The 24,479-nt window shown below is 41.5% G+C and overlaps 2 non-coding genes across 2 annotated transcripts; one reads left to right on the top strand and one right to left on the bottom strand.

The window, feature by feature from the left end:
- Nucleotides 1–1,279: 1,279 nt before the first annotated feature.
- On the top strand, nt 1,280–1,389 carry LOC126013160 (U6 spliceosomal RNA). The gene has a single exon (XR_007497488.1). It is a non-coding gene; the product is annotated as a U6 spliceosomal RNA (small nuclear RNA).
- Nucleotides 1,390–23,556: 22,167 nt separating this feature from the next.
- Nucleotides 23,557–23,720, bottom strand: LOC126012712 (U1 spliceosomal RNA). The gene has a single exon (XR_007497128.1). It is a non-coding gene; the product is annotated as a U1 spliceosomal RNA (small nuclear RNA).
- Between the last annotated feature and the right edge of the window lie 759 nt (nt 23,721–24,479).

Below are 24,479 nucleotides of genomic sequence, written 5' to 3'. Positions count from 1 at the left end.
CCAATATACGTGGAAGCCAGCCCTCCACCCGCCAGGCTCCCCACGGCTCTGCTCAGAGACACCACCCCCTCTGGTGGGGTGGAGGGAGGGCACTGCTGAACACCCTCTAGACCACACCGGTCCTTTCTCTTTTTTGGTTCCTTTATATGAAATGAACTGCCACACTGTCCTGGTCTTATTTTCCCAATGAAGACAGCCTGTCTCCTTCAGGGTGAAGAGGCTCCTATGTTATGTACCCACCTTCACTCCTGTCCAAGGACTGCTGCAATCCAGGCCCACTTTGCTGTTTTAATTTTCCTATTGTTGAGATGTTTCCTTTTGTATTTGCAGCCCAGCAGGTGACAGTTCTACATGGCTCAGTGCTGGTTGTTCTGGGCACTACCTCCTTAGATCTTCTGGGACCAGAAACTAAGTGGTCTCATGTATCTTGGTGCCCTTCCACAGTAACTGGTGGCCTTGGGCCACTGCACTGTGTGGGAGCCTGACTAGTGCACAAGGGCAGATTCAGAACAGAAGAAACTGGGATGTAGACCTCATGGAATAGTACTCAGAAGTAAGGAATGATATGATCTTGCCCTTACTGCAGCATGGATGGAACTGAAAGGGTCAGGTTAAGCAAAAAAAAAAAAGAGAGAAAATGACAAATACCAGATGATCTCACTGCTTGCCTATGGCTCATGAAGAAACACAGCAGAGGCAGAGAAAGTGTCCAGAGAAAAACAAATCCTTAGATGATGGTGGACTGAGGTTTTTGGGTGCAGAGCTGTGACAAGGGTCCAAATAGCAGTGATGGAAAAATATTGTCACTTTGGTAGGGGATGTCATATAGTTTTGTTGTATTCCTAATACTTACAAATATTTGCACACCTGTAAATAAAGCACTCGTGTGGAGCCCCAGGGGCAGGTGGACCAAGGGGCAGAGGACTGACTGTGGCCCAGCTGTGACCCATGTCATAGAGACAAGAGGTGAGAACTTGCTCCAGTCCTGAGTGGTGGGTCAAGTCCCAATCAATACCCTGAGGCATGATGGGTCTCTCCTGTGTTCCTTCAGCCAGGGTTTGTGTGTGTGTGTGTGTGTGTGTGTGTGTGTGTGTGTGTGTGTTTGAAAGAGAGAGAGGGAGAAAAAAAATAAGAGAAAGTGAAATATAAGGGTTATAAAAATAGACAGAAAAATAGGCCTATGCAGGGAGTTTAACTTCCTCATTCACAAGTCTGGCCCCTGTGCAAGGATGATACACAAATTAGTGAAGCGTTCCTTTTTTTTTTTTTTTTTTTTTTTGTGCTCGCTTCGGCAGCACATATACTAAAATTGGAACGATACAGAGAAGATTAGCATGGCCCCTGCACAAGGATGACACACAAGGGGGAAAACTGAGGTCCCAAAATGTAGGGAGGTTCTTGACTCCAGGTATGGGTGTGTGGGTGCTGTCTCCCTCCAGTTCTACAAGGCTTATAAAAGACTTTACTGCTTAATATCAAAGCTCTCAACTGTGATATGCTCAACCTTAAGAGAACACACATGTGCACACACACACACACACACACACACACACACCTTTCACATTTTACTTCCCTATTTCACATCAAACTCTACTCACCCTCCTCAGAGCTTCCTGGAATCTTCTCAGTCACTCCTGATGGTTGAGGTCCTGGTGGCAGATGCTGCTTTTTGAAACTCCATCTCGACCATCACATCCTTGACCAACATGGGGATGACAAGTTCTGGGGTGTCTCATCAGCCAGGGCTGCCAGCTGGCTTCCTGTCAGTCTAGCCTCAGATTTCCTGGGTGCCCACCCTCTCTCCAGAGCTCATTTGCTGGATCTGTATTTGCAGTGAGGGTGTCTTGGCAGATACCTCCAGTCCTTGAGCTCCTTGGTTGGGAGGCCCAGTTAGTTACTCTACAATTTCTGCAACCTTGGAAACTTTCTAAAGTTCTTCCCTCAGGCTTTTGTTTCAAGTTTTCCCCAAATACCTGCCAGCAACCACATCCTGACCTTGTCGAGGATTCCCTAAAATCCCCAAGGAGGGGAGCTCTGAGAACACACACAGGCATGCATCTCCATCTCTACACTGCACAGGGAGGGCCTGAGAGTTGCTCCTGTGGGGTGCACAGTGGGAGGAGGGTTTCCTTCCTTGGTTTCTGGCATTGAACCTGGGTCCTGAGAGAACAGAGGGGCACCTAAAGACTCACATTTTGCTCAAGGGATTGACCTTGAGGAAGAGAATAATAATAGAGAGTAAATGCCTCAAGACAGTAAGAAAAAATTATGCAGCGACCTGGGAGGGACTCAGTTTGATTCCAGCATCCCATGTGGGCCCCCAGCCTGCCAGGAGTGGTTTCTGAGTGCAGAGCCGGGAGTAATTCCTGAGCATCACTGGGTGTGGCTCAGAAATCAATCAATAAATAAAGTTAAAAAAAAAAAAGACAGTGGAAAGGAAAGAAAGGACCCAAAGTAGTTCCAGCCATGGGAGCTTTGGAAAACAGGTGGCAGCAGGATGCAGGATGCAGGAGTACATCGAATCATCTGCCACAAAGCGAGTGGTCACAGGACATCTTTATATAGCCAGTTCTCACTTGATCTTGGTGACGGTGAAAAATGACACACCTTCACTTGAATACATTAAATAAATTGGTTGTATGATGCAAATTTATCCCATGATGGGCATATTAGCTGTATAGTTGTTATTTTTTAAAGCTAACCTTGAGATTTTGGCATATCTTTAATTATAAAATATTGTGTCACATATATTATCAGAACCTTACAAAAATACTCTCCTATCTTATATTCTCTCAACCATTAACTATTATCATCATATATCATCATACTTCAAGATAAAATATAAATTTAAAAATACATTATTACTATTTTTTCTTTAACTGGTGAATGATCTGGGTCTGGAGAGAAAGTACTTGCCTTTGCTCTCAGCCAACCCAGGTTTGATCCCTAGCAGCACAGATGGTTTTCTGAGCCCTGCCAAGAGAAATTCCTGATAATTTTTAATAATAGTAAAATAATAATAATTGTCTTTAACCAAAATCCTTAAAAATGACTTCCAGAATAAGAAAAATTATATGCACTTACTGGTCTAGTGAGCACCCTAGTGTTTTCATTCCTTCCTGAAGACCCAGTTTTTCAACTGGTATTATTTTTCATGGATTTCTCTCAATAGTTGTTGCAATGCAGAGATACTGATGAGTTATTTCAGCTTTTCTGGTTTTGTAGAAATCTTTATTTCATCTTCATTTCTCAAAACATTTTTTCTGGGTATGGAATTCTATATTGTTTTTGCCTTTTGGAACATTACATACATTGGTTCACTCTCTTCTGCACTGCATTGTTTCCCTTATGGAATTGATGTGGATATATTATATTCTCTGTTCCATTGTGTATGCTGTATCTTTTTTTTTTTTTTTTAGTTGCTGTTTTTTAAAGAAGGTTACCACTTGTTTTTAACTAGATTGGAAGAAGCCTGGTTGTTTTCTTCTTGTTTCTTGTGCTTGAGAGTTTGTTGACTTACTTGGATCTATAGGTATGCTATTTCTTTGATTGCTTTTCGTTGTTGTTGTTGTTGTTGTTGTTGTTGTTTGGTTTGGTTTGGTTTGGGTTTGGGGCCACACCCAGAGGTGGCACTCAGGGGTTACTCCTGACTCTCTCCTCAGAAATCGCTCCTGGTAGGCTCAGGTCAGCCACTTGCAAGACAAATACCTCACCGCTGTGCTATCTCTCTGGCCCTGTTTTGTTTTGTTTTTGTTTTAATTAAGTTTAGAAAAACTTTAGTAATTACTTCTTTTGTAGCCCTCTTTTCTATGCACTCATTTTTCTATGACCCCAATTATACATATATTAGTGCATTTGATACTATTCTATAGTTTTCTACAATTGTTTATTTTTTTTGTTCTTTTATCTCTCTCTGTTTCCTCTCTTGCTTTCTCTTTTCTTTGCTTTTCTTTTGTGTTTCTGTAACTATGTCATCCAATTAATTTCTCTTCTTTCATAAAAAGAAAAAAAAGAGAAAAAAGATCGGATAGCACAGTGGTAGGACGTTTGCCTTGCATGTGGCTTACCCGGGATGACCTGGGTTTGATCCCCAAGCCATCCCATATGATACCCTAAGTCAGGAGTGATTTCTGAGCACATAGTCAGGAGTAACCCCTGTCAATGGTTATAGCCCAAAAACGAAAAAAAAAGAAACCCAACTACAATTATGTATGTTATCATGGTGCTTAAATAAAGAAAAAAATAAAAATGATTATTATTTCTCCAAGTTAAAAAATATCTCTTGGGGCCAGAGAGATAGAATGCCTTGAGTGCAAGGTGGTTTGAATCCTGGCATCCCATATGGTCCCCCGAGCTTGCCGGGGGCGGTTTCTGAGCATAGAGCCAGGAGTGTGGTCCTGAGCGCTGCCAGGTGTGACCCAAAAACCAAATATATATATATTTGGTTTATATCAAAATTTAGATTAGCTTAGAAATTATGATTTGATTTTGTTTGGTTTTGAGTTTAATGATTGGATTTAGATTGCACTTCAGAAAAATAATCCCCCCCCAGCTGTGCAAATATATATATTCTGTAGTCCAATCTGTTGTTACTTTCACACACTGCATTTTTCTTTTTTCTTTTTTTTTTCTTTTTGGGCCACACCCAATGACACTTGGGGGTTACTCCTGGCTATGTGCTCAGAAATCACTCCTGGCTTGGGGGACCAGATGGGACGCCAGGGATCAAACCAAGGGCAGTCATGGACCGGCCACATGCAAGGCAAATGCCCCACCTGTGTCATCACTCCAGCCCTGCACTTTTCATTTTGACTGCGGAATGATGGCCACACTAGAATCAGGGTTGGAGAGTCTACAAAGCCAGGAGACGTGAGAGGAAGTTTCATGAAAGAGGTGGCTTCTGAGATGAGCCTTAAATGACAGAGGAACCATTTCACTATTTCTAGAAGTCAAAGCAAATGGGTAAGACTGTCACTGGCAAATGAACAATTAGAAGGCAAGGCACAGTGATGAGAAAGGACCCTCCTGATAGAGACACAGGTGGTGCCTCTAGTTTGGTAAAAGCATAGGGAGTGGGTCAAAAAACTCTCAAAGGCCAGTCATTTGCACAGGTGGGGTGGGGGGAGAATTATTTTTCTGAAGTGCAATCTAAATCCTATCATTAAACTCAAAACCAAACAAAATCAAATCATAATTTCTAAGCTAATCTAAACTTTGATGTAAATAAATAATAATTCTTTACATCAAAGTTGCTTTGTCTCAATGATAATTAACCCTCTCTTCTGAAAAAAAAAAAAAGTGAATCTTCATGTATCTCTGCTTGGTATACATTGCCGGCAGGGATATTTCTGCTTTAAAAGGGCATGATTATATAAGTCAACTTAAGTTTAGTAGCACAGGGGAATCATTGATTGCTTTTGAGTCTTTTGAATATAAAGGTGATGTACTTCTCAAGAGATGAGTATAGGAGTAATTTCTTGTTGTGTCAAAAGTTAGTGACTCCTTGGAGAAATGGCAAACCTGAGAATGTATTTTTCCCACCATCTAAAAAAATAAAGATAGAGAAGTTCAGAAAGAGACATCATGAGGATATAGTTTTCAAAGTCTGTTTTTCCATCAAATAAATAACTAATGTTGGCCTTAGGTCTCAGATACAACTTAAAAGCACTGTTGAATTGGTTAAGTATCTTTCTTTGTCTCATTGGAAAATCCTATCCAAAGATCAAAATTGAGATCATAATTGAGAGCCAATAGCTTTTTGAGAACAAAAATATTATTTGAAAGAATTAAAATAGCTAGGCTCAGGGTGTTAGCTGATAGGACTAGAATGTATGCCTCAAATTTAGAAACCCCAGATGCTATCCCCTAAAACCTACTGAGTATATAGCAGGTGACCCCAGCTCATTGTTGCCACTGGTGGTCCCAGTCCACTGTGCCTGAGTAGCTTTGCATTGCTTTCCTGCCTACACAGCTAAGGAGAGAATTGTGGGGAGTGACACCCTCAGGGCTTACTAAGCCCTGCTTGGAAAAATCTCACCCTCAAAAATATTATAGCAGTTTTGAATTCAAATGAATCATAAATGAACTTTTGTAGTTTTCTCAGTTATAAATTAATGAAAATACTGCCAAACTTTAATATTTTAGGGAAGATTTCAGTAATAATAGATGTAATAAGGAGTCAAAATTTTACCATTTTTCCCACAAATATCATCAATTCATTCTAAAAGTCGTTTAGCAATGCCAAGGACCCAAGAACTTAAAACGACATTCAGAGAACAAACAAAGCTAAGTTAACAATGTTTGATTTTAAGACTTACAAGGCTAGAGTAATCTGGTCTGTGTGAGACTAAGTTTTGAACAGACAAATAGATAAATTGTATAGAATAGGGCATAGATTTAATTCTGCATATGCACATGTATGGATACCTGTTGTTGTTTTTTTTAATCTAGAAGACAATTAATTGGAGTAAAAAAAAATAGCCTTGAGCCAAAGCAATAGTTCAATGAGTAGGTTATTTGTCTTTCATGAAGGCAAACCTGGGTTTAGTCCCTGGCATCCCATATGGTTTCCCGACAACCACCCAGAGTAATCCTGAGTTCAGAACCAGAAGTAACCTCTGAGCACCCCTCAAAAACATGACCCCTCAAAAAACAAAAAAAAATAGCCTTTCCCAAAAAAATGTGCTGAAATAATTGGAAATCTAAACAATCCCTCTTTAATACATTATGTATGTGCTATCATGAAATAGATCATGTTCCTAAATATAATATCTATAACTATAAGACTTCCAGAGGAAAACATAGGGGAGCTATTGCAACTTTCAGTTATGCAAGCATTTCTTAGATAGCATACTTAAAGCAAAGTCTATGAAAAAATCTATACATTGCTTATTATCCAATTTGTAAGCTGATTTTCAAAAATCATGGTTATGCCACAACTGGGAGAAAGTACCTATAAACTATGTATCTGGTGTATTCAGAATAATAAAGAACTCATAAAACTTAGTCAGAACTCATAAAAGCCAATTAAAATATGGGTAATAGGGCCCAGAGAGATAGCACAGTGGTGTTTGCCTTGCAAAACAGATCCAGGACCTAAGGTGGTTGGTTCGAATCCCAGTGTCCCATATGGTCCCCCGTGCCTGCCAGGAGCTATTTCTGAGCAGACAGCCAGGAGTAACCCCTGAGCACCGCCGGGTGTGGCCCAAAAACAAAAACAAAAAAAAAATATGGGTAATAGAGATGAGTAGATATTTCACTAAAGAAGATATAAAAATAATTACATTAAAATGTCATATATCTATAAAAAATATATAAGGTAAATATTGAATATTCCAAGTGTTGAAACAGAAATGAAGAAATGAAAACCTTTATATACTGCTGGTAGAAATGTAAAATGTTACAATCACTTTGGAAAGCAATTGGCAATTTCTAAAATGTTCAATATGATTGAGCTATTTCATCCTAAACCTCTAGAGCAAATAAATGAGAGCATGTGTTTTATACAAGGGTTTGTTTATGCACAGATGTCCACAGCTTTTCATACAACACTCAAAATTTGGATATAATTTGACCATTTACCATCAGAGAAAGAGATATACTTTGGAATAACTATGCTATAGTGTACCATTCAATAATAAAAATGAACACACTGGTAATATATACTGCAACATAGGTAAATTTCAAAAGAATACTTCTTTTAAAAATTACATGCTTAAAAAAGAAGTCATATTTCAGAGAGAGTAAATACTGTATGATTTGAGAAATCGAACATGCTGGGAATATCAAACTAGATGGAGAGGTCAATAGATCAATATACAGCAAATCAATGTTTACTTTGGAACAGAGTAAAGACACTTCAAGATGGCACTAGGGAAATTTGGAGATGATTAATATGCTAACTATCTTGATGGGAGTGATGGTTTCACATTTGATAAAACATCAATTATAAACTTTAACTACATACAGTATGTCAGTTATACACTGAGAAATAAAATAATATTCTCTACCACTTTGTCACAAAGACATGACCCCCTTTCAAATATTTTTGTTTTATTTGGGGGCCACATATTGGTGGTGGTCACAACTTATCTATGACTCTGAATTCTGGGATCACTTATGGCATTTTGGGGGGACCTCTGATGAATGTCCAGTGGAAATACAAGCATAGATCTCATCACTAATAGTCCTCAGGACTTCATATATGCTGTGTCCATTTTATGGTAGGCCCTGGCAGTATGAGGTGTGATGCACACTATTTCACTGAAATCTCCTTCCTTAGGATCACACAATGTGGTGTGACAAATCCAAATAATTATCCCGTGAACTCCTTAAGTTGGGACTGCATTGTGTTCATACGACATGCCTAATCTTCCATGTGCAATTGTATTTGTTGAGCCTATTAATGGCTGAATGAGGATCTGAGAGATAGTACAACCAGCCCTGGGAGTGATGGGTAGGCTAGATCCACAAGATAGGAAGTAACTTGCTTTCCACATACTCAACATTTATTCTTTATCATTACTAAGGGCAGAAAACAGGCTAGATAACATTATTTTCATTGTTATTACTTTACTCTGAAGAAAGTAGTGTCCAAATGTCAAACTGACATGTTCAAAGAATAAATGGCCCTGTGCAAAAGGTAGGTTTAACATTTATGAGGCATCCTCTAGCCACCTCCCCTATACAAATATATGTGACTTTAAGACCTAATGAATTTTTATTTACATGGAGAGTCACCTCATGAATACATTTGTTGGACAATGTGGCAGAGGAGCTTGAGATCAGCATGCTCAGTATCCTGATGGTCTCAGGGGTGGGATGGGATTCTGCTGGCCTCAAACTGCCTGGAGGTCCAGCTTCATACTTGTTATACAATTCAACTCAGATGAGTTGAATATATACATTATGCATCAAATCAGTGGTAGTATAGCAACTTTGTCAGGTATTGGGTACCCCGTCCCAGCCTTCAGGGAACAACCAGCCCTGGTTGTGATGGGTAGGCTAGATCCACAAGTAAACTGTGTGAGAAGCTAAGGTCCAGAAAGATACAGGTATGGATATTTAGCAGCACCAGAAAGAGATTGAAGGTAGAAAAACTCCTCAGAGGCAGTAGAAATGAACAATCAGAGAAAAACAAAGATTTCTGTGTGAGGAGGAACAAAATGCTCAGCAAAATGCACAGACTCACATGCTAGAAGACAGAGATAATTCAGGGGAATGGAAAGAAGAGTTGGGACACAGTTGTTCCTCCTTATCTCAATTCCCTACTTCCCTAAGCAAAGCCGAGGTCTATATGATACTGAGATTTCAGGCTAAAAAATGCGCATCTTTCATTGTGCTCTCAAGTTTATTTGCAAATCAATAGAAAACCCTAGGGATTTTTTTTACCACTGAATTTCTGAGATGACTGTGAATGTATTTTGTGCACCCTCTCTCCCCAATGTCCTAACTAGCCATTCCCTTTGCCTGCTATCAGCCTAGCTAATACTTGAGCGGAACTCCCTTTGCAGCCACATAAAAGGAGAGTGGAGCCAGTGCTGGCCCCTTCTGCATTCCTGATGGACAGGACAGCACTTCCAGCCTGGAGCCTGGCTGATTCATGCCTGGCAGAGGACTCCCCGTGGCTGGGAACACAACCCACAAATGAGAGGAGTCAGTCTGGCCGGAAGAAGCAGTGGGGGGAGACAGACAAGCATGTAGAGAGGAGAGCCAGCCACTCAGGGTCCAGAATGACGGTACTCCCAGGGCTGCAAGGGCCTCCATGGGGCCCTGGAAAAAAAGCTATTGAGATTTGATTGTGCAAACCCACGTGGCTGACAGGAGGGCTGTAGGGTCTGCATTTTCCTTCCTTCCCTCCTTTTCATTTCTCCTTTTCTCTCCCCCCCCCACCCCCAGTCTGATAGACTAAAAAGAAACGATGCTTCTGTCTGTCACAGCCGGGGTCAGGGGGTGGGATTTTCTTAGGGTTCTCTGTGTGCTGTGATTTGAAAAAAGACAAAACCCCAAACAAAACACAGTTGTCGTAACACAAAAGTCCAACTCCACGGTTGAAATCTCCCTTTCCATTCCCAGGGAAAGGTTTCTCAAATGAACCCCAGCTCATCCGTGCAGACAATCGGGTCCCCAGGGAACTGCGCGTGATCAGACCAGTGAGTGGAGGGGGCCCTGGCGGGTCAGTGGGAGATGTGGGGCAAACCACCCCCCTTCCATGCTACGAATAGAGAAAGATGAGTTTTCTGTTTTCCTCCTCTGTCTCCAACGTGGCCCCCAAGGCATGCTTTCTGTCAGAAATCCCCTTCACTTTGCTTTCCTTGTTTGCTCCCACATGTGTTGTGTCCATACTTATATATGCATTTTCACATGTATCTTGTTTTAAATGGGCTGGAGGAGGATTGAGCCACAGCCAGTTGTGCTCAAGGCTTACTCCTGGCTCTGTGCTCAGGGATCACTCCTGATGTGGCTCAGGGGACCATGTGAAGGACCAGGAATTGAATCTTGATCTGCTGTATATGAAGCAAATATATGATCTGTCTATCTTTCTAGCCCTTTCTCATGCTTTTTTAATTAAAAAATTTATTAAACATTTTATTATAATACTGTAATTAACCAAGTTGTTCATAATACAGTTGTTTTAGGCAAACAGTCATGTTGTCTTAATATAAATTAATGAGTCCTAGTGTTGGTGTGGCGATGGTAAAGCCTTTCTAGGCTCAATCCAGCTCCTGCAGCCCCTATGACCTGGCAAGTCTGAAGGTTGCAGGGTAAGGGTGGAGAGATTCACAAAGCAGTCAGATGAAGGTCCAGGAGTCAGACAGCTTTCTTTCACAGTCCTAACCTAAATATACATTTCCTCACATGGCTTCTATGCTAAGCCTTTTCCTAGCAGCTACTTCTCTACTCCTTCTGGCTCTCTCGGCCTCTCTCTCCCTTCCAGCTGCTTTTCCCAGGCTTCCTTGCTGATGCTACTGCTGCTGCTTCTTTGCTGATGCTCAACTGCTACTGCTGAATCTGATGCTGAATCTCTTTGTTGAATCTCGCTGTTGACTCTAGCTCATGCCTAGTCTCACTTTTGCCTCTAACTCTCCTTCTCTATCCCTATTTTCCCCAAGTCAGCCTCCTTTACCCACCCATTCCAGGTGTGGGCATTTCTGATCATTCAGGTGGGATAAATAAGAAGTTGGGGGAGGGGATACCCACACAGTTATATTCAAATACTATTTCTATCACCAGTGCTTCCTTCCCTCTACCAGTGTCCCCAATCTCCCAATTACTACCCTAGCTTGTCCCTTGCAGGCACAAATTTGCCTCATATTGTTTGTTACAATACAAGGGCAAATGAAGTTATTAAAACATATCAACAAGGGTCAATATGAAATAATTGTTTTATCTCTTGATGGCATTATAAGAATTTTCTGGGCTGTGGTTTATGCTAGTTGAGCCTCCTGTGTTACTATTTTAACTCACTGAGCTTGGTAGATGTCTATGTCTATGTTTACCCATCAGCTTTGTGTGTGTGTGTGTGTGTGTGTGTGTGTGTGTGTGTGTGTGTGATATTACAGAGCTAACACTACTCTAAAATACTGAGGTCAGGATCTATAGATCTGAAACAAATTTAGTAGCTTACAGTTTGATAAGGATAAGTTGTGGAAATGGTCAGAGGGTGAGTGTTACCCTATGTTGCTGCAGTGTCAGGCAGAAAGGGTACTCTGCCTTCTCACCCATTCTGACAAGGCCCCAAGCCAGTCTGTCTGGGAAAATTCAGCTCATCATTTTCCTTTAGAGCTAAGTAAAGAACTATCATATGTTTTCACGTTTACGAAGACAACTAAGTACAAGAGTATGTGGGAGCCTGTAGCAAATAGAGGCCTCTCCTTGGGAAACTCTTGGCTGCGTCCCCAGGCCTCTGTCCACGTGGGGAGAGGGGTGCAGTCACAGGAGAGTAGACTAAGAAAAGAAGAAAAGATTAGGTCATTTCTCCTGGCCTTATTCTAGAGCCATGAACAGGGGGATATGTGAAAAGGTTGCTTTACCTTTCCTGTAGATTCTACTTACTCTGAGCCTGCCCAGCCCTAGTCCATCATGTAGCATTTTCTGTTTGAGAATTCTGTCAGTGGGGTGTCACCCCTTTCTCCTGTCCTCAAACCTGCCCAAGTGGCATCCACTTAGAAAGTGTCCAGTACTAAGAGTCGGAGCGGTGGCGCAAGCCTTGAGGCATATGCCTTGCACGTGCTAGCCTAAGATGGATTGAGGTTTGATCCCCTGGCATCTCATATGGTCCCCCAAGCCAGGATCAATTTCTGAGGGCATAGCCAGGAGTAATCCCTGAGCATCATGGGTGTGGCCAAAAAACCAAAAAAAAAAAAAAAAGTGTTCAGGACTGGAACCGGGATCCCCATAAACTCCAGTAAGAGATACTATCTCCTGACCATGCCCTTTTCTCACTCCTTCATGGTTCTGGCCTACCCCAAGCAGAGGGCTCCATAATCCAGGACGGAATCCCAACCATTAGAAGTGATATTTAGACCTGCCTGCTGTGTTCTTCCATGCTGAGGGCCCCACAGCTGGCTGGGAACCCATGCTCCCTCCTTCCCAGTTTATTTTACTGAGAAACAGCAGAGCTGTGTGAGGCTGCCCTGGCCACAGGTTTGGCCTTGCCTCCTTGCTCTGGCCACATCCTGGCACTTCTTCAAAGAGTTTAAGGCTTTTGAAGCTCCTGTGTGGCCTCTGAGAAAGCAGACCCTGGTGTCTACTTCCATCAGGTATGGTTTCCACATGAGGCAAAAATAGTGTTTTTATTTGCTGTCGCCGCTTCTCAGGACCTTTTGGTAAATGTTCTCTCAAGTTTTTCTGTTACTTTTTTTTTTCTAAATTAAGGTTTCTCTTACCCTTGGCTCTGAAAGATTAATATTTATTATTTTAAAAATCATTTAAACCCTGTGGTTTACAAAGTTGCTCACAATACAGTTATTTCTGGCAGTCAACGTTCCAAAAGCAATTCTACCACCAGTGTAGCACTCCCTCCATCGTTGTACTCAGATTCCCACCCTCTCCCGAGCCTACACCTTGGCAGGTACAAATCATTTATTTAATATTGCTTATTACAACTAGATGGTAATGGAATTATTGGGACAAAAAACCTTCACTAAAAGAAAATTGTCATATCTCACAGTGAGGTCATTTAGTCATTGTATGGTTTACTAAACTGTTACTAGTTAAATATTTTGTAGTTTTGTTTGTTAAGCTTAGGCAATTTCTACAATAATTACACATATAATTTGGTGTGTTCACCCTACTGGGATGTCAATATTGAAAAATATGGAGGTGTCTTGAAACCATATATGCTGCCAGATATGTGCACTCCAGGAGTTCCAGAATCCATGGAGTTGGACCAATAAGCGGACATGGCAGTGGCTGTGGGTCATGGATGTGGGTGCCAGGGCTTCTAGAAGTATAGGCTGCCTGCCCTAACTCTAAGAAGACACAGGAGTTCTCAGCTCTAAATGAAAAATGAATATTTTTTTTCTTTTTCTTTGTTTTTTTTTTGTTTGTTTGTTTGTTTTTGGGTCACACCCGGCGATGCTCAGGGGTTACTCCTGGCTGTCCGCTCAGAAATAGCTCCTGGCAGGCACGGGGGACCATATGGGACACCGGGATTCGAACCAACCACCTTAGGTCCTGGATCGGCTGCTTGCAAGGCAAACACCGCTGTGCTATCTCTCCAGGCCCCAATGAAAGATGAATATTTAAAGGGAGCAACGGGACCTGCTTAAGAACACAGCCTGGAGAGATTTGAAAATTACTCGGGGGCTGAAGAAGTCAGGGGAGTTTTGTGAAAGCCCACCTCTTCCTACCTTGGTTTCCTCATCCATAAAATGAGTGACAGAGTGATGAAATGTGACAGAGAAATCAAGTATAGGGCTATTTAAGATTGAATCAACTAATGGATTAGATAGAGTATTGAAGAGTTAAGGGCACAGATATGGAGCTTTTCACAGAAGCACTGCTAAGAGACAAGGACACCATTCTCTCCATGTTAATGAAGTGACCACATAATCCCATTTACTCTTCCCCAAGGGCTGTGGAGGAACTTATAGTTCCAGAATAACAGAGGGTACTCAATAAGGTTCTAGGCATGTCTGGAAAGTGACGATGACTTGGAATCACCACGTTTACATGCTTGGCACAGGACATACTTGACCAAATCTTGAGAATTGAAGGAATTGTTTAAATGACAAATTGGAAAATCCCCACCAATTCTTGATCATGAACTTCACTTAAAAAAAAATGACCCTAAATCACTTCCAGAGACCAACAAATTTTCTGCACTGGACAGATCTGACCAAGGCAGAGTAGATTTACAGTGCCATGATTAAATAATTGGGAAACATCCACTCATATTCTTGTCCAATACCCACCAGTCTGCCTTGCTCACCAAAACTACATCTTTACAACACAGATTCCCCTGTTCCTCATAGAAGCCAAAGAGAAGTGCTCTTCTCCATAAGCACAAATGGGCCCCCAAGCCTGGCCACCTGTTATCCTTGAGCACAGAGCCAGGAGTAAGGCCTGAGCAGTGCTGTGCATGGCCCCAAAACAAACAACAACTATTGATAAAAGAATAGTGTGTTACTCACAGTTTACATGAAATAAGACATACAAAAATTATGTGAAATATCTAACACATAACAAATAATATTTTGTGATAATTAGCATTGTAGTGCTATATTAGTAGTGTATGTACTACTACTAGTATAGTACTTCCTTCTAGTACTACTGGTAGTACTACTACTAGTAGTGCATTTACTACTAGTAGGATGTGTAGGGCTAGATCTATATTGTTGTTATATTATTTTATAGATGAAAATTTAGGGTCCAGTGGCCAGAGATAAGCCCATGTGTTCAGTGGGCTGAGCATATGCTTTGCATATAGGAGAATAGGTATAAATCCTATTTAACTCCTGTTACTGCATGAACCCATGAGCAATGAGTACCCTTCAGAAGCAATTCCTAAGTATAGAGCCAGAAGTTATTATTGGTGTAGACCAATCCCCATATTCCCAAAATGTAAGACATATGGAGTGCCAGTAAATTGCCTAAAATTACATAGTTAATAAATGACAAGGACATCATTGAAGCCTGAGTTTTTTCTGGCTCCAAAACACTCATTCTTACCTGTCAACAGTGCTGCTCCAGGGAATCTGAGAATGTTAATGTAAACTTTCAGCAGAGGATTCTTCAGTTGTTTTCAGTCATTGATGTGCTGTAGAAATGTCAGATATTCCCACTCATACCAATAGTCTGCTCACCTGGAGAAAGTGATCAAAAGGTCAACAGCCTTCTGTGAAGAATTTAAATAATACATCTTCTAAAAAGAACACTGTCATATTTTAATATACATTAAAATGCAGTAGGTCTGCGGGAGAGATTCTTGACCTGTATCAAGGAAGCCATGCTTTTCTGGTCTGCCTTTGATTTCTCATGTTTGTCTTCCTTCCTCTTTCTTTCCTTCCTCCTTTCCTCCCTCTTTTTCTTTCTTCTTCCCTCCATCCCTCCCTTCTTTCCTTCCTTCCTTCCTTCCTTCCTTCCTTCCTTCCTTCCTTCCTTCCTTCCTTCCTTCCTTCCTTCCTTCCTTCCTTCCTTCCTTCCTTCCTTCCTTCCTTCCTTCCTTCCATCCTTTCTTCCTTCCTCCCTCTTTCCCTCCTTTCGTTCCTTTCTTCTTTTCTTTCTTCTCTCCTTCCTTTCTTCACTTTCTGAATAATTTTTTAATATTAATTTTTTGTTTGGTTGGTTTTGGGCCACACTTGGCAGTTACTCCTGGCTCTGCACTCAGAAATCATTCCTGATAGGCTAGGAGGGACCATATGGAGATGCTGAGGATAGAACTTAAGTTGACTACATGCAAAGTGAATGCCCTACCAGCTGTGCTATCTGGCCCCATGAATCATATTTTAAAAGTTTTCTAAATTTCACCTATAATGTAGCAATACTTACAAAAGCAAGAATACATTTAAGTCTCTGTTTTTTCACATCATTGTTTATTCAATGTTTTTGTTTTAGCAAGTCTAGGGCTTACTGTATTTAAAGATTTCTTCTGAAAAAACTTGGGGGCCCAATGAGGCACTGAGGATTGAATTTAGGTTGGCCACATGCAAGACAAACACCCTGCCAGCTATCCTATCTCTCCAGTTTTTATCCAGCACATCTTATCAAGCACCTACTACACATCTAAAAACCAGTTTAGCAGGGGCAGGGGAAAATAAAACAGTTTAAAAACTGGAAATGCAAACAATTCCTTGACTTCATAGAGCTAGGAGAAGATTGAGAAAAGCAGAAAGGAGAAACCCATGGTGGAGAGTACCCTGAAAGCATTGTGCACCCCAAAGTCAGACAGTTGTTTTTTTTGTTTTGTTTTGTTTTGTTTTGTTTTTGGCGGGGAAGGAGGTCATTTCAGCAGAGATGCAAAGACAAATGAGAGGTTATGTGGGTGGGACCTGGCGGAGAGGTTCTGAGATGGGGATCTGAGTTGTGGATTTGTGAGTTTGGTATATGTGGAGAAGGAACCAACATGCAGGAAGGTTTAGCTCTCAGAGAGTGAGGAGACTTGCTGTCTGACAACCAAACTAGACTGTAGCTAGTATGTAGATTGTAGCTTTATGTTCAATTCATTTTGAAGCCTCCCAGGAATTTAGGCTGACTTGCAATTCAGAAAGAGCATCCTGATTCCCCAGAGGAGAATAAATTAAAGGAGGGGAGGAGGGAAGTGGAGGAGCCCAAGGACGTTTCTGTGGTTAAATGTGCTGCTGCCTGTCCTTGCAAACAGAAGGCCATGAGTTTGATCCCTGCTGCTATTCACATGCACCAAGTATCTCTGCTGTGCAGGCCCTCTGGCACCACCAGGCACACAGATAGGTGTGTGAGAGCACTGCTATCAGTCACCTTTGCAACCCAGAGAGAGCAGTGACAGCAAACGTTTAAGTCACCACAACCAAAACACTGTGTCCAAAGCTCTGTGTCCCCTGGTCACTACAAAACAGCAACAAATTGTTATCAATACAAAACAAACAAAAATACAAATAAAAAACACAGCAACAAAGGGAAGGGGAATATAAATAATTAAAACTAAACAAGAAAATTGGTGTCGGATAGCGCAGCGGTAGGGCGTTTGCCTGGCATGCGGCCCACCGAGGACAGACCTGGGTTTGATCCCCAGCGTCCCATATGGTTCCCCGAACCAGGAGTGATTTCTGAGCGCATAGCCAGGAATAACCCCTCAGTGTGAAACACTGAGTGTGGTCCAAAAACAACAAAAAACTAAACAAAGCAAAAATATAAAAGAAAGCAAACGTCCTTATAAAGTAGCTTCTGAAATAGGGGCGCTGGAGCCCTGAAGTGGCCCAGAGTCTGAGGAGGAGTTGATGAAAGGAGGAGTCAGCAGGACTGACTGGGGAACTGGGGCTGAGGAGCAAGAAAAGTCTGAGGTGACAGTGGGGAGCTCTTATGCGTCAGGGGCCAAAGTGGAACGGGACTCTGCTGAGCCAGGTCTTCTGTGTCCTGTTTGCTTTCAACAGGGCTTTCTTGGTGGTCCCATACATTCACAATCCAACCCACACCCCTTGCCCAGCTCCATCCATGTAGCTGGCAACTGCATGTTTCTTCCTGGGCTGCTCTAAACACCATCAACCCACTGGTCCACCAGAACCATCTCTCTCCTTCTTCCACCTTCCTCCTTCTCCCTGTGGAACCCTCATTTTGCAAATGCCCCACTCTAGCCAGCCAGCCCACCTTCAATCACAGACTGTGCACAGAAGTGGGGTTGCAGGGGGCCTGCAACATTAAGTCTCCTCTGGGAAACTGGGCCTTTGCCATCACAGGTAGCCAGGAGGGGCAGGAGGGAAAGAGCAATTATCAGCCTTCACGATGCCCGCCTGCACTGTTGGCAGAAACGTTTCTTTCTTGAGTGTCAATACCAGCCCAGGGTCATTTTTCAGCATTTGCCAATGGCTGTAATTGCAGCTGCGTGAGAGGCTCTCCGGAGAATCCCCGCCGTTCCTCATTCTCTCCTCCAGGACCGTGCTCCATAGACACGCCTCAGGCCATGGATCATGTTTTTCACATCCCCCGTTAATTACTAAATAAAACAAGCCAGCTTTCAACCTGATTAGCCCAGATTAATGGCCAGCCGCGGGTTTCACACGCCTGCACAATTTATCACTGAAAAGAACCGTGTCTAATGATTTAGCTACCTGGCCTAGCAGAGCCCGCTCAGGCCTACTGAGGAGTTAATTGCTGTTCTTCGTTTCTGACCTGGAAAGGCCCAGGTGACAGTTCCCATTAGCCAGGCTGGGCCTGCCTGATGACAAAGGATGACAGGAAGTCCTTCCCTTCCACTTTGTTCAGGAGATAGATCGCGGTTAAGTGTCCCCAGCCTCACCACCCAGCTGCCAGCTGGAGCAGGTCTTGTCAACCTATAAATGTATGTGCTTTTCTCCCCCTCCTCCTGTATCTGACTCTTCCTTCATTTCTTCCTTCCTTCCTTCTTTCCTTCCATCCTTCCTTCCTTCCTATCTCTTTTCTTCCTTTCTTTTTTATTTTCTTTCTCTTTTATTATTTATTTCCCTCCCTCCCTCCCTTCCCTCCTTCCTTCCTTCCTTCCTTCCTTCCTTCCTTCCTTCCTTCCTTCCTTCCTTCCTTCCTCCCTCCCTCCCTCCCTCCCTTCCTTCCTTCCTTCCTTCCTCCCTTCCTCCCTCCCTCCCTGCCTGCCTCCCTCCCTCCCTTCCTTCCTTCCTTCCTTCCTTCCTACCTCCCTCCCTCCCTCCCTCCCTCCCTCCCTTCCTCCCTTCCTTCCTTCCTTCCTTCCTTCCTTCCTTCCTTCCTTCCTTCCTTCCTTCCTTCCTTCCTTCCTTCCTATTTTTTAAAATTTTGAGCCACTCCCAGCAGTGTTCAGGGCTTACACCCATTTCTTTCTTTTTTTTTACTGTTAAAAATATTAATTTACGGGGCCGGGCGGTGGCGCTGGAGGTAAGGTGCCTGCCTTGCCTGCGCTAGCCTAGGACGGACCGCGGTTCGATCCCCCGGTGCCCCATATGGTCCCCCAAGAAGCCAGGAGCAACTTCTGAGCGCATAGCCAGGAGTAACCCCTGAGCGTCACAGGGTGTGGCCCAAAAACCAAAAAAAAAAATATTAATTTACTTTATTTTAATTTATTTTTAATTTATATATAATCTTTATTTAAGCACCATGATTACAAGCATGATTGCAGTTAGGTTTCAATTATAAACAGATCATCCCCTTTCACCAGAACAACATTTCCACCACCAATGCCCCCCTCCCTCCTTCCCAATCCCTGCCTGTATTCGAGACAGGCATTTTACTTCTTTCACTCATTAAGATAGTTATGATAGTTGTTAGTGTATTTATTTTCCTAACTGCACCACTACTCTTTTTGGTGATCTTCATATTGTGAGCTGGTCCTTTCGGCCCTCATCTCTATTGTCTCTGGGGATTTTTACAATAATGTCCTTAATTTTTCTTAAAACCCATAGATCACATACTCCCATTTTTATGTTCAGGGATCATTGTAGTCATGCTGGCACCTTATGTATAGTGCTAGAAATACCCAGGGCTCTCTGTTTGCAAAGCAATTGTGAACCTCTGTATTCTCTTTTCAGCCATTAAATGAATCATTTTTAAAAGTACTATTGAATTTCACCAAGTATCATTCATAAAAGTGAGAAAAAAACTTCCTTACTCTGCACCTTTTTCTCTATTTTAACATGCTTTTACCCTCCTATGGGTGGAAGAGAGAAAATGTCCTTAATCATTGAGGAGACTTCCTTCTTATCACTGAATAATACCCTATTGTATACACATGTTGGATATACAAGATTAGTTTTACATGATTTTTTATGACCTACTGAGTAATTTTAACTGATACTGTGTGATCACAAGTTTTAAATACATTTGACTAAATACAGGGAGACGTAGTTACAGTAACAGCCGATGGTCTTTGCAAGTGCTGTATCATGCTGTAATTGCACCTGTAACGAAGGAAGACCCCTAATGAACATCACCAACATCTACTGCTGTCAGTGCTTTCAATTCCGGCCATTCTGACAAATGTGTGTTATTACCACCTCACTGTTGCTTTCATTTGCGGTGCCCTAGTGGCATCATTTTATGTGCTTTTTATTTGCTACCTATGTTTTTTCCTCAGTGAGCACTGTTCAGGTCTCTTGCTTATTTTTTTTGGTTTTTCAGCCACACTCATTTGATGCTCAGGGGTTATTCCTGGCTAAGCGCTCAGAAATTGCCCCTGGCTTGGGGGGGACCATATGGGATGCCGGGGGATCAAACCGTGGTCCTTCCTTGGCTAGCGCTTGCAAAGCAGACACCTTACTTCTAGCACCACTTCGCCGGCTCCTTCTTTTGCTCATTTTAAAAGATTGGATTGTTTATTCATTTTTATTAGTCGTTTTTCATGTTCTAGTATATTTTGTTTATTATATGTGTTTCTTAAAGATATTTCTCCCTTTATGCTATTTATCTGTGGTCTCTTGACAGTGCCCTTTGCAGAGTGGAACTTCTGAATTTTAATAAAATCCAACTGATCAATTATTCAATCCTTGGATCATGCCTTTGCATGGCATGACATTTCCAAAGTCAAGGGCATCTCAATTTTCTTCTGTATTATTTTCTTTGTTTTTTCCCCTGTATTATTTTTAGGGAATTTTTAGTCATGCCTCTTACAATTGGGTCTGTGGGCCATTTTGAGTTTATCTTTGTGAAGAATATAAAGTGTGTGTCTAGAATAGTGTTTTCACATGTTCCAGCACCATTTGTTGAAAAGATATTCTTTTTTCCCATTCTCTAACATTTACTCTTTTTGTCAAAAGTCAGTTTACTCTGTTTATGGGGAGGTGTATTCCTGTCTATTTGTCAGTTATTTCCTCTTAATTTACTGTAACTTCATAATAAATCTTAAAGTCAGGCAGTTTTGGCCTGACCAGGTGATCCCTTGGCCCCAGACTTGATTGAGTCAGCTTTCTCCTTCTATTTCTGCATCTCATGGTTCTTGGCGTTCTCTTTCTCTCTCTTTCTCTCTCTCTCTCCCTCCCTCTCTCCATCCCTATTCCTCCCTCTCTTCTTCACTCCCTCTCTCCTTCTCTCCCTCTCTCCCTTTCTTCTTCTCTCCCTCTCTCTCTCTCCCTCTCTCCCTTTCTTCTTCTCTCCCTCTCTCTCTCTCCCTCTCTCCCTTTCTTCCTCTCTCCCTCTCTCTCTCCCTCTCCTTCCTCCAGCAACCTTCTCTGTACCTTCCTTCCATGGCTCAGGCCCTTAAAAGATAAAATAAAAAAGATAGTCAGGCAGTTTTAAAGTTATGTCTACTTTAAGGTTGTTGGTTATAAATATTCTATCCCTTTCTATATTTAGAATTAAGTTCTTGATATCTATAAAACAACTTGCTGGGACATTGGCTGGAATTGTATTGAATCAATTTGGAAAATACTGACATCTTGGCAAAAATAAGTCTTCTCATTCATGAACATGAACTGTGGCTCCCTTTTTCAGCACAGGTCTTTTATTTTCTTCATATAGTACCATTTTTTGCTTAAGTTTTTGGGCCACACATGGTTGTGCTCAGAGTTTACTCCTCCTTGCTTCGAACTTAGAGATTACTCATGGTGAGCTCAGAGGACAAGAAAGAGTTCTGGGATCAAACCTCTAGCAAGGCAAGCACCAAACCCACTGTACTATCTATTTCCTAGGGTGATGCTCGTGGAAACATGTGGTACTGGAGATCAGTAAGGTGGGCACTTAACTCCTGTTCTACCTCTCTGCTCCCAAAATCTTGGTTGCACTGGAGGTGCTCAGGGCTTAGTCCTGGCTCAGTGCTCAAGGGATCACAGCAATGCCAGAAATTTAAATGGGGTCAGCTGTGTACAAAGCAAGTGTTTTACCCACTGTACTATATCTTTACTGTTTTCAAAATGCATTTTAAAAACAAATTTTCTTAGTAGCTAATTTTTATGGCAAAATACATCTAAATATTAATTTTGTTTTTAATTTTGATGATACTTTCATTGACTTTATAATTCTTGGTTACAATTATTTATTTAAATAATTTATCTTTCTGTTAACTCAAAATATGTATTCTCTATATTTCTTGATCTGTTTTCCAGTTCATTAGTTTTCTCTTTAGCTGTGCCTAATTTCAGGATTAATGCCTATTTAACACTTTCTTCATTAATATAATTCTTATCAAAATCACATGTTCTTTTTTGAATTCTACTTGTTTTGTGAAAATATCTGAGATTTAAAAAAAAACAATTTGATTTTGTAAACTATCTGTTTAGCTGCTTTTTAATTTTCTATAATTTCATAAGAACATAACTACTTTACTCTATTACATAATTCATACACATAAGTTATTGGAACCTTACCTTGTTGTTTTTCTATTTCTTTTGATTCTTATTTCTAGTGACTGCTATCTCTTATGCTAAAATTTGAAATTGTAAGGTCATCCTAGTTAGTTGAGTTTTCCTGGAGGATCACAGGTACTTTGGATTGGAAGTGTCTTCCTGTAGAAGACTTTACTTCTGTCAAATTACCCTTATCGGATAAATTTGCTTATTTGTTTTTGAGCCACACTCAGTGATATTCAGAGAATTATTCCTGGCTCTGCACTCAAGAAGTATTCCTTATGGTACTTGGGAGACTATATAGGATGCTATGGATCAAACCTGGGTTGGCCATGTTCAAAGCAAGCGCCCTACTTATTGTATACTGTCTCTAATCCTGAAGCTGAGTTAAAATTTTAGCTGTGCTTTTGACCCATAGATATTGTCAATTTATTCCTTGCACAGTAAAATTTGACCATATTTTTTCTAGTCAGCCTTTCACTAAGACTGTAATACTGAAGCTTTCCACTTTATATATTTTTTAATTGATTTATTAAGTACTATGGTTACAAAATTGTTCATGGTTGGGCTTCAGTCTGAATGTACACCATCTCCTTCACCAGTGCACCTTTCCTATGACCAATGTCTTCTGTTCCACCCCCACCTTGCTATAGGGCAGGCAATTTGCCTCTCTCTCTCACTCGGTCACTTGCTTGCTCTCTTTCTCTCTCTTCCCTTTTTTGACACTGTGGTTTACACTATTGTTAATGGAGGGGTGCCTCACATGTTAGTTTCTCCACTTTCAGCACTGGATTCTTGTCCAGAGTGTTCAGTTCCAACTATCATTGTCTTAGTAGACCCTTCTCTAGCTACACTCATTATTCTTTGTGGCAAGTTTTCTACCCTGGGCTGAACCTCCTAACCTTTGTCTCTATTGTCTCTGGGTATTGTTACCATACTATCTCCTTTTTTTTTAAAATTATATCCCACAAATGAGTGAGATTATTTTATGTCTATCTCTTTCCCTCTAGCTTATTTCACTCAGAATAATAATTTCCATGTCCATCCATGTATAAGAAAATGTTCTGACTTCATTTTTCTTAATGGTTTATGTAACTGTATTATTGTGTAGATATACCACAATTTCTTTTTTTTTTTTCAGGGGAGAGCACAAACGCAGTCCCCCACTACCACAGTTTGCACAGTCGAGTTTCCCACATTTGGGGAAATCACAGAGGTCAGCACACCCGGAGTGCAATGGGTGAGCCTCGCCCTGGGGAAACCACCTTCATGATCATGGTATTGTCCCTGCCAGATATACCACAATTTCTTTAGCCACTTATCTGTTGTTGGGTACCTCTGTTGTTTCCAGATTCTGGCTATTGTAAATAGTGCTAAACTGAACATAGAAGTGGGAAGGGAATTTTTTTCTATTGTGTTTTTGTATTTTGAGGGTATTTCCCTAGGAGTGGTATTGCTGAGTCATATGAGAACACTACTAGGTTGAACCAGGGCACTGCAGGGCCTAAGTAGCATCATATCCGCAGAGGCCCTTGTATTGATTGAGCTACCAGCCTGGGGTCCCCAGATCCCTGAGCATATTAAAAGTTCTACTCCCTTGCTACAAGTTTTAAAATATTTTGTTCCTCTTATTGATAAATATCACATTTTTTTTGTTTTTTTTTTTGGGGGGGGGGGGCCACACCCGTAAGATGCTCAGGGGTTACTCCTGGCAAAGTGCTCAGAAATCGCCCCTGGTTTGGGGGGACCATATGGGATGCCGGGGGATCGAACCACAGTCCTTCCTTGGCTAGCGCTTGCAAGGCAGGCACCTTACCTCTAGTGCCACCTCTCCAGCCCCGATAAATATCACATTTTTAATTGAAAGGATGAACTGTGTGTATTTTTAAAATACTTAGTAGGAGACCAGAGAGAGTGTACAGAAGTTGGTGTTTACCTGGTCTGGGGCCAGTGTAAGTCTTATCTCAGTACCACAAATTGAGCCATTGAGCCCTACCGGGAATCTTGAGCATCGCTAGTGTGACTCCAAAATGAACAAAGAACAAAAGTAGAAGAGAGATT

Source organism: Suncus etruscus, chromosome 6 (genome assembly GCF_024139225.1).
Source record: "Suncus etruscus isolate mSunEtr1 chromosome 6, mSunEtr1.pri.cur, whole genome shotgun sequence".
NCBI classification, from domain to species: Eukaryota; Metazoa; Chordata; class Mammalia; order Eulipotyphla; family Soricidae; genus Suncus; species Suncus etruscus.
Note: the sequence above shows the minus strand (reverse complement) of the source record. Positions and strands in the feature narration are given on the sequence as shown.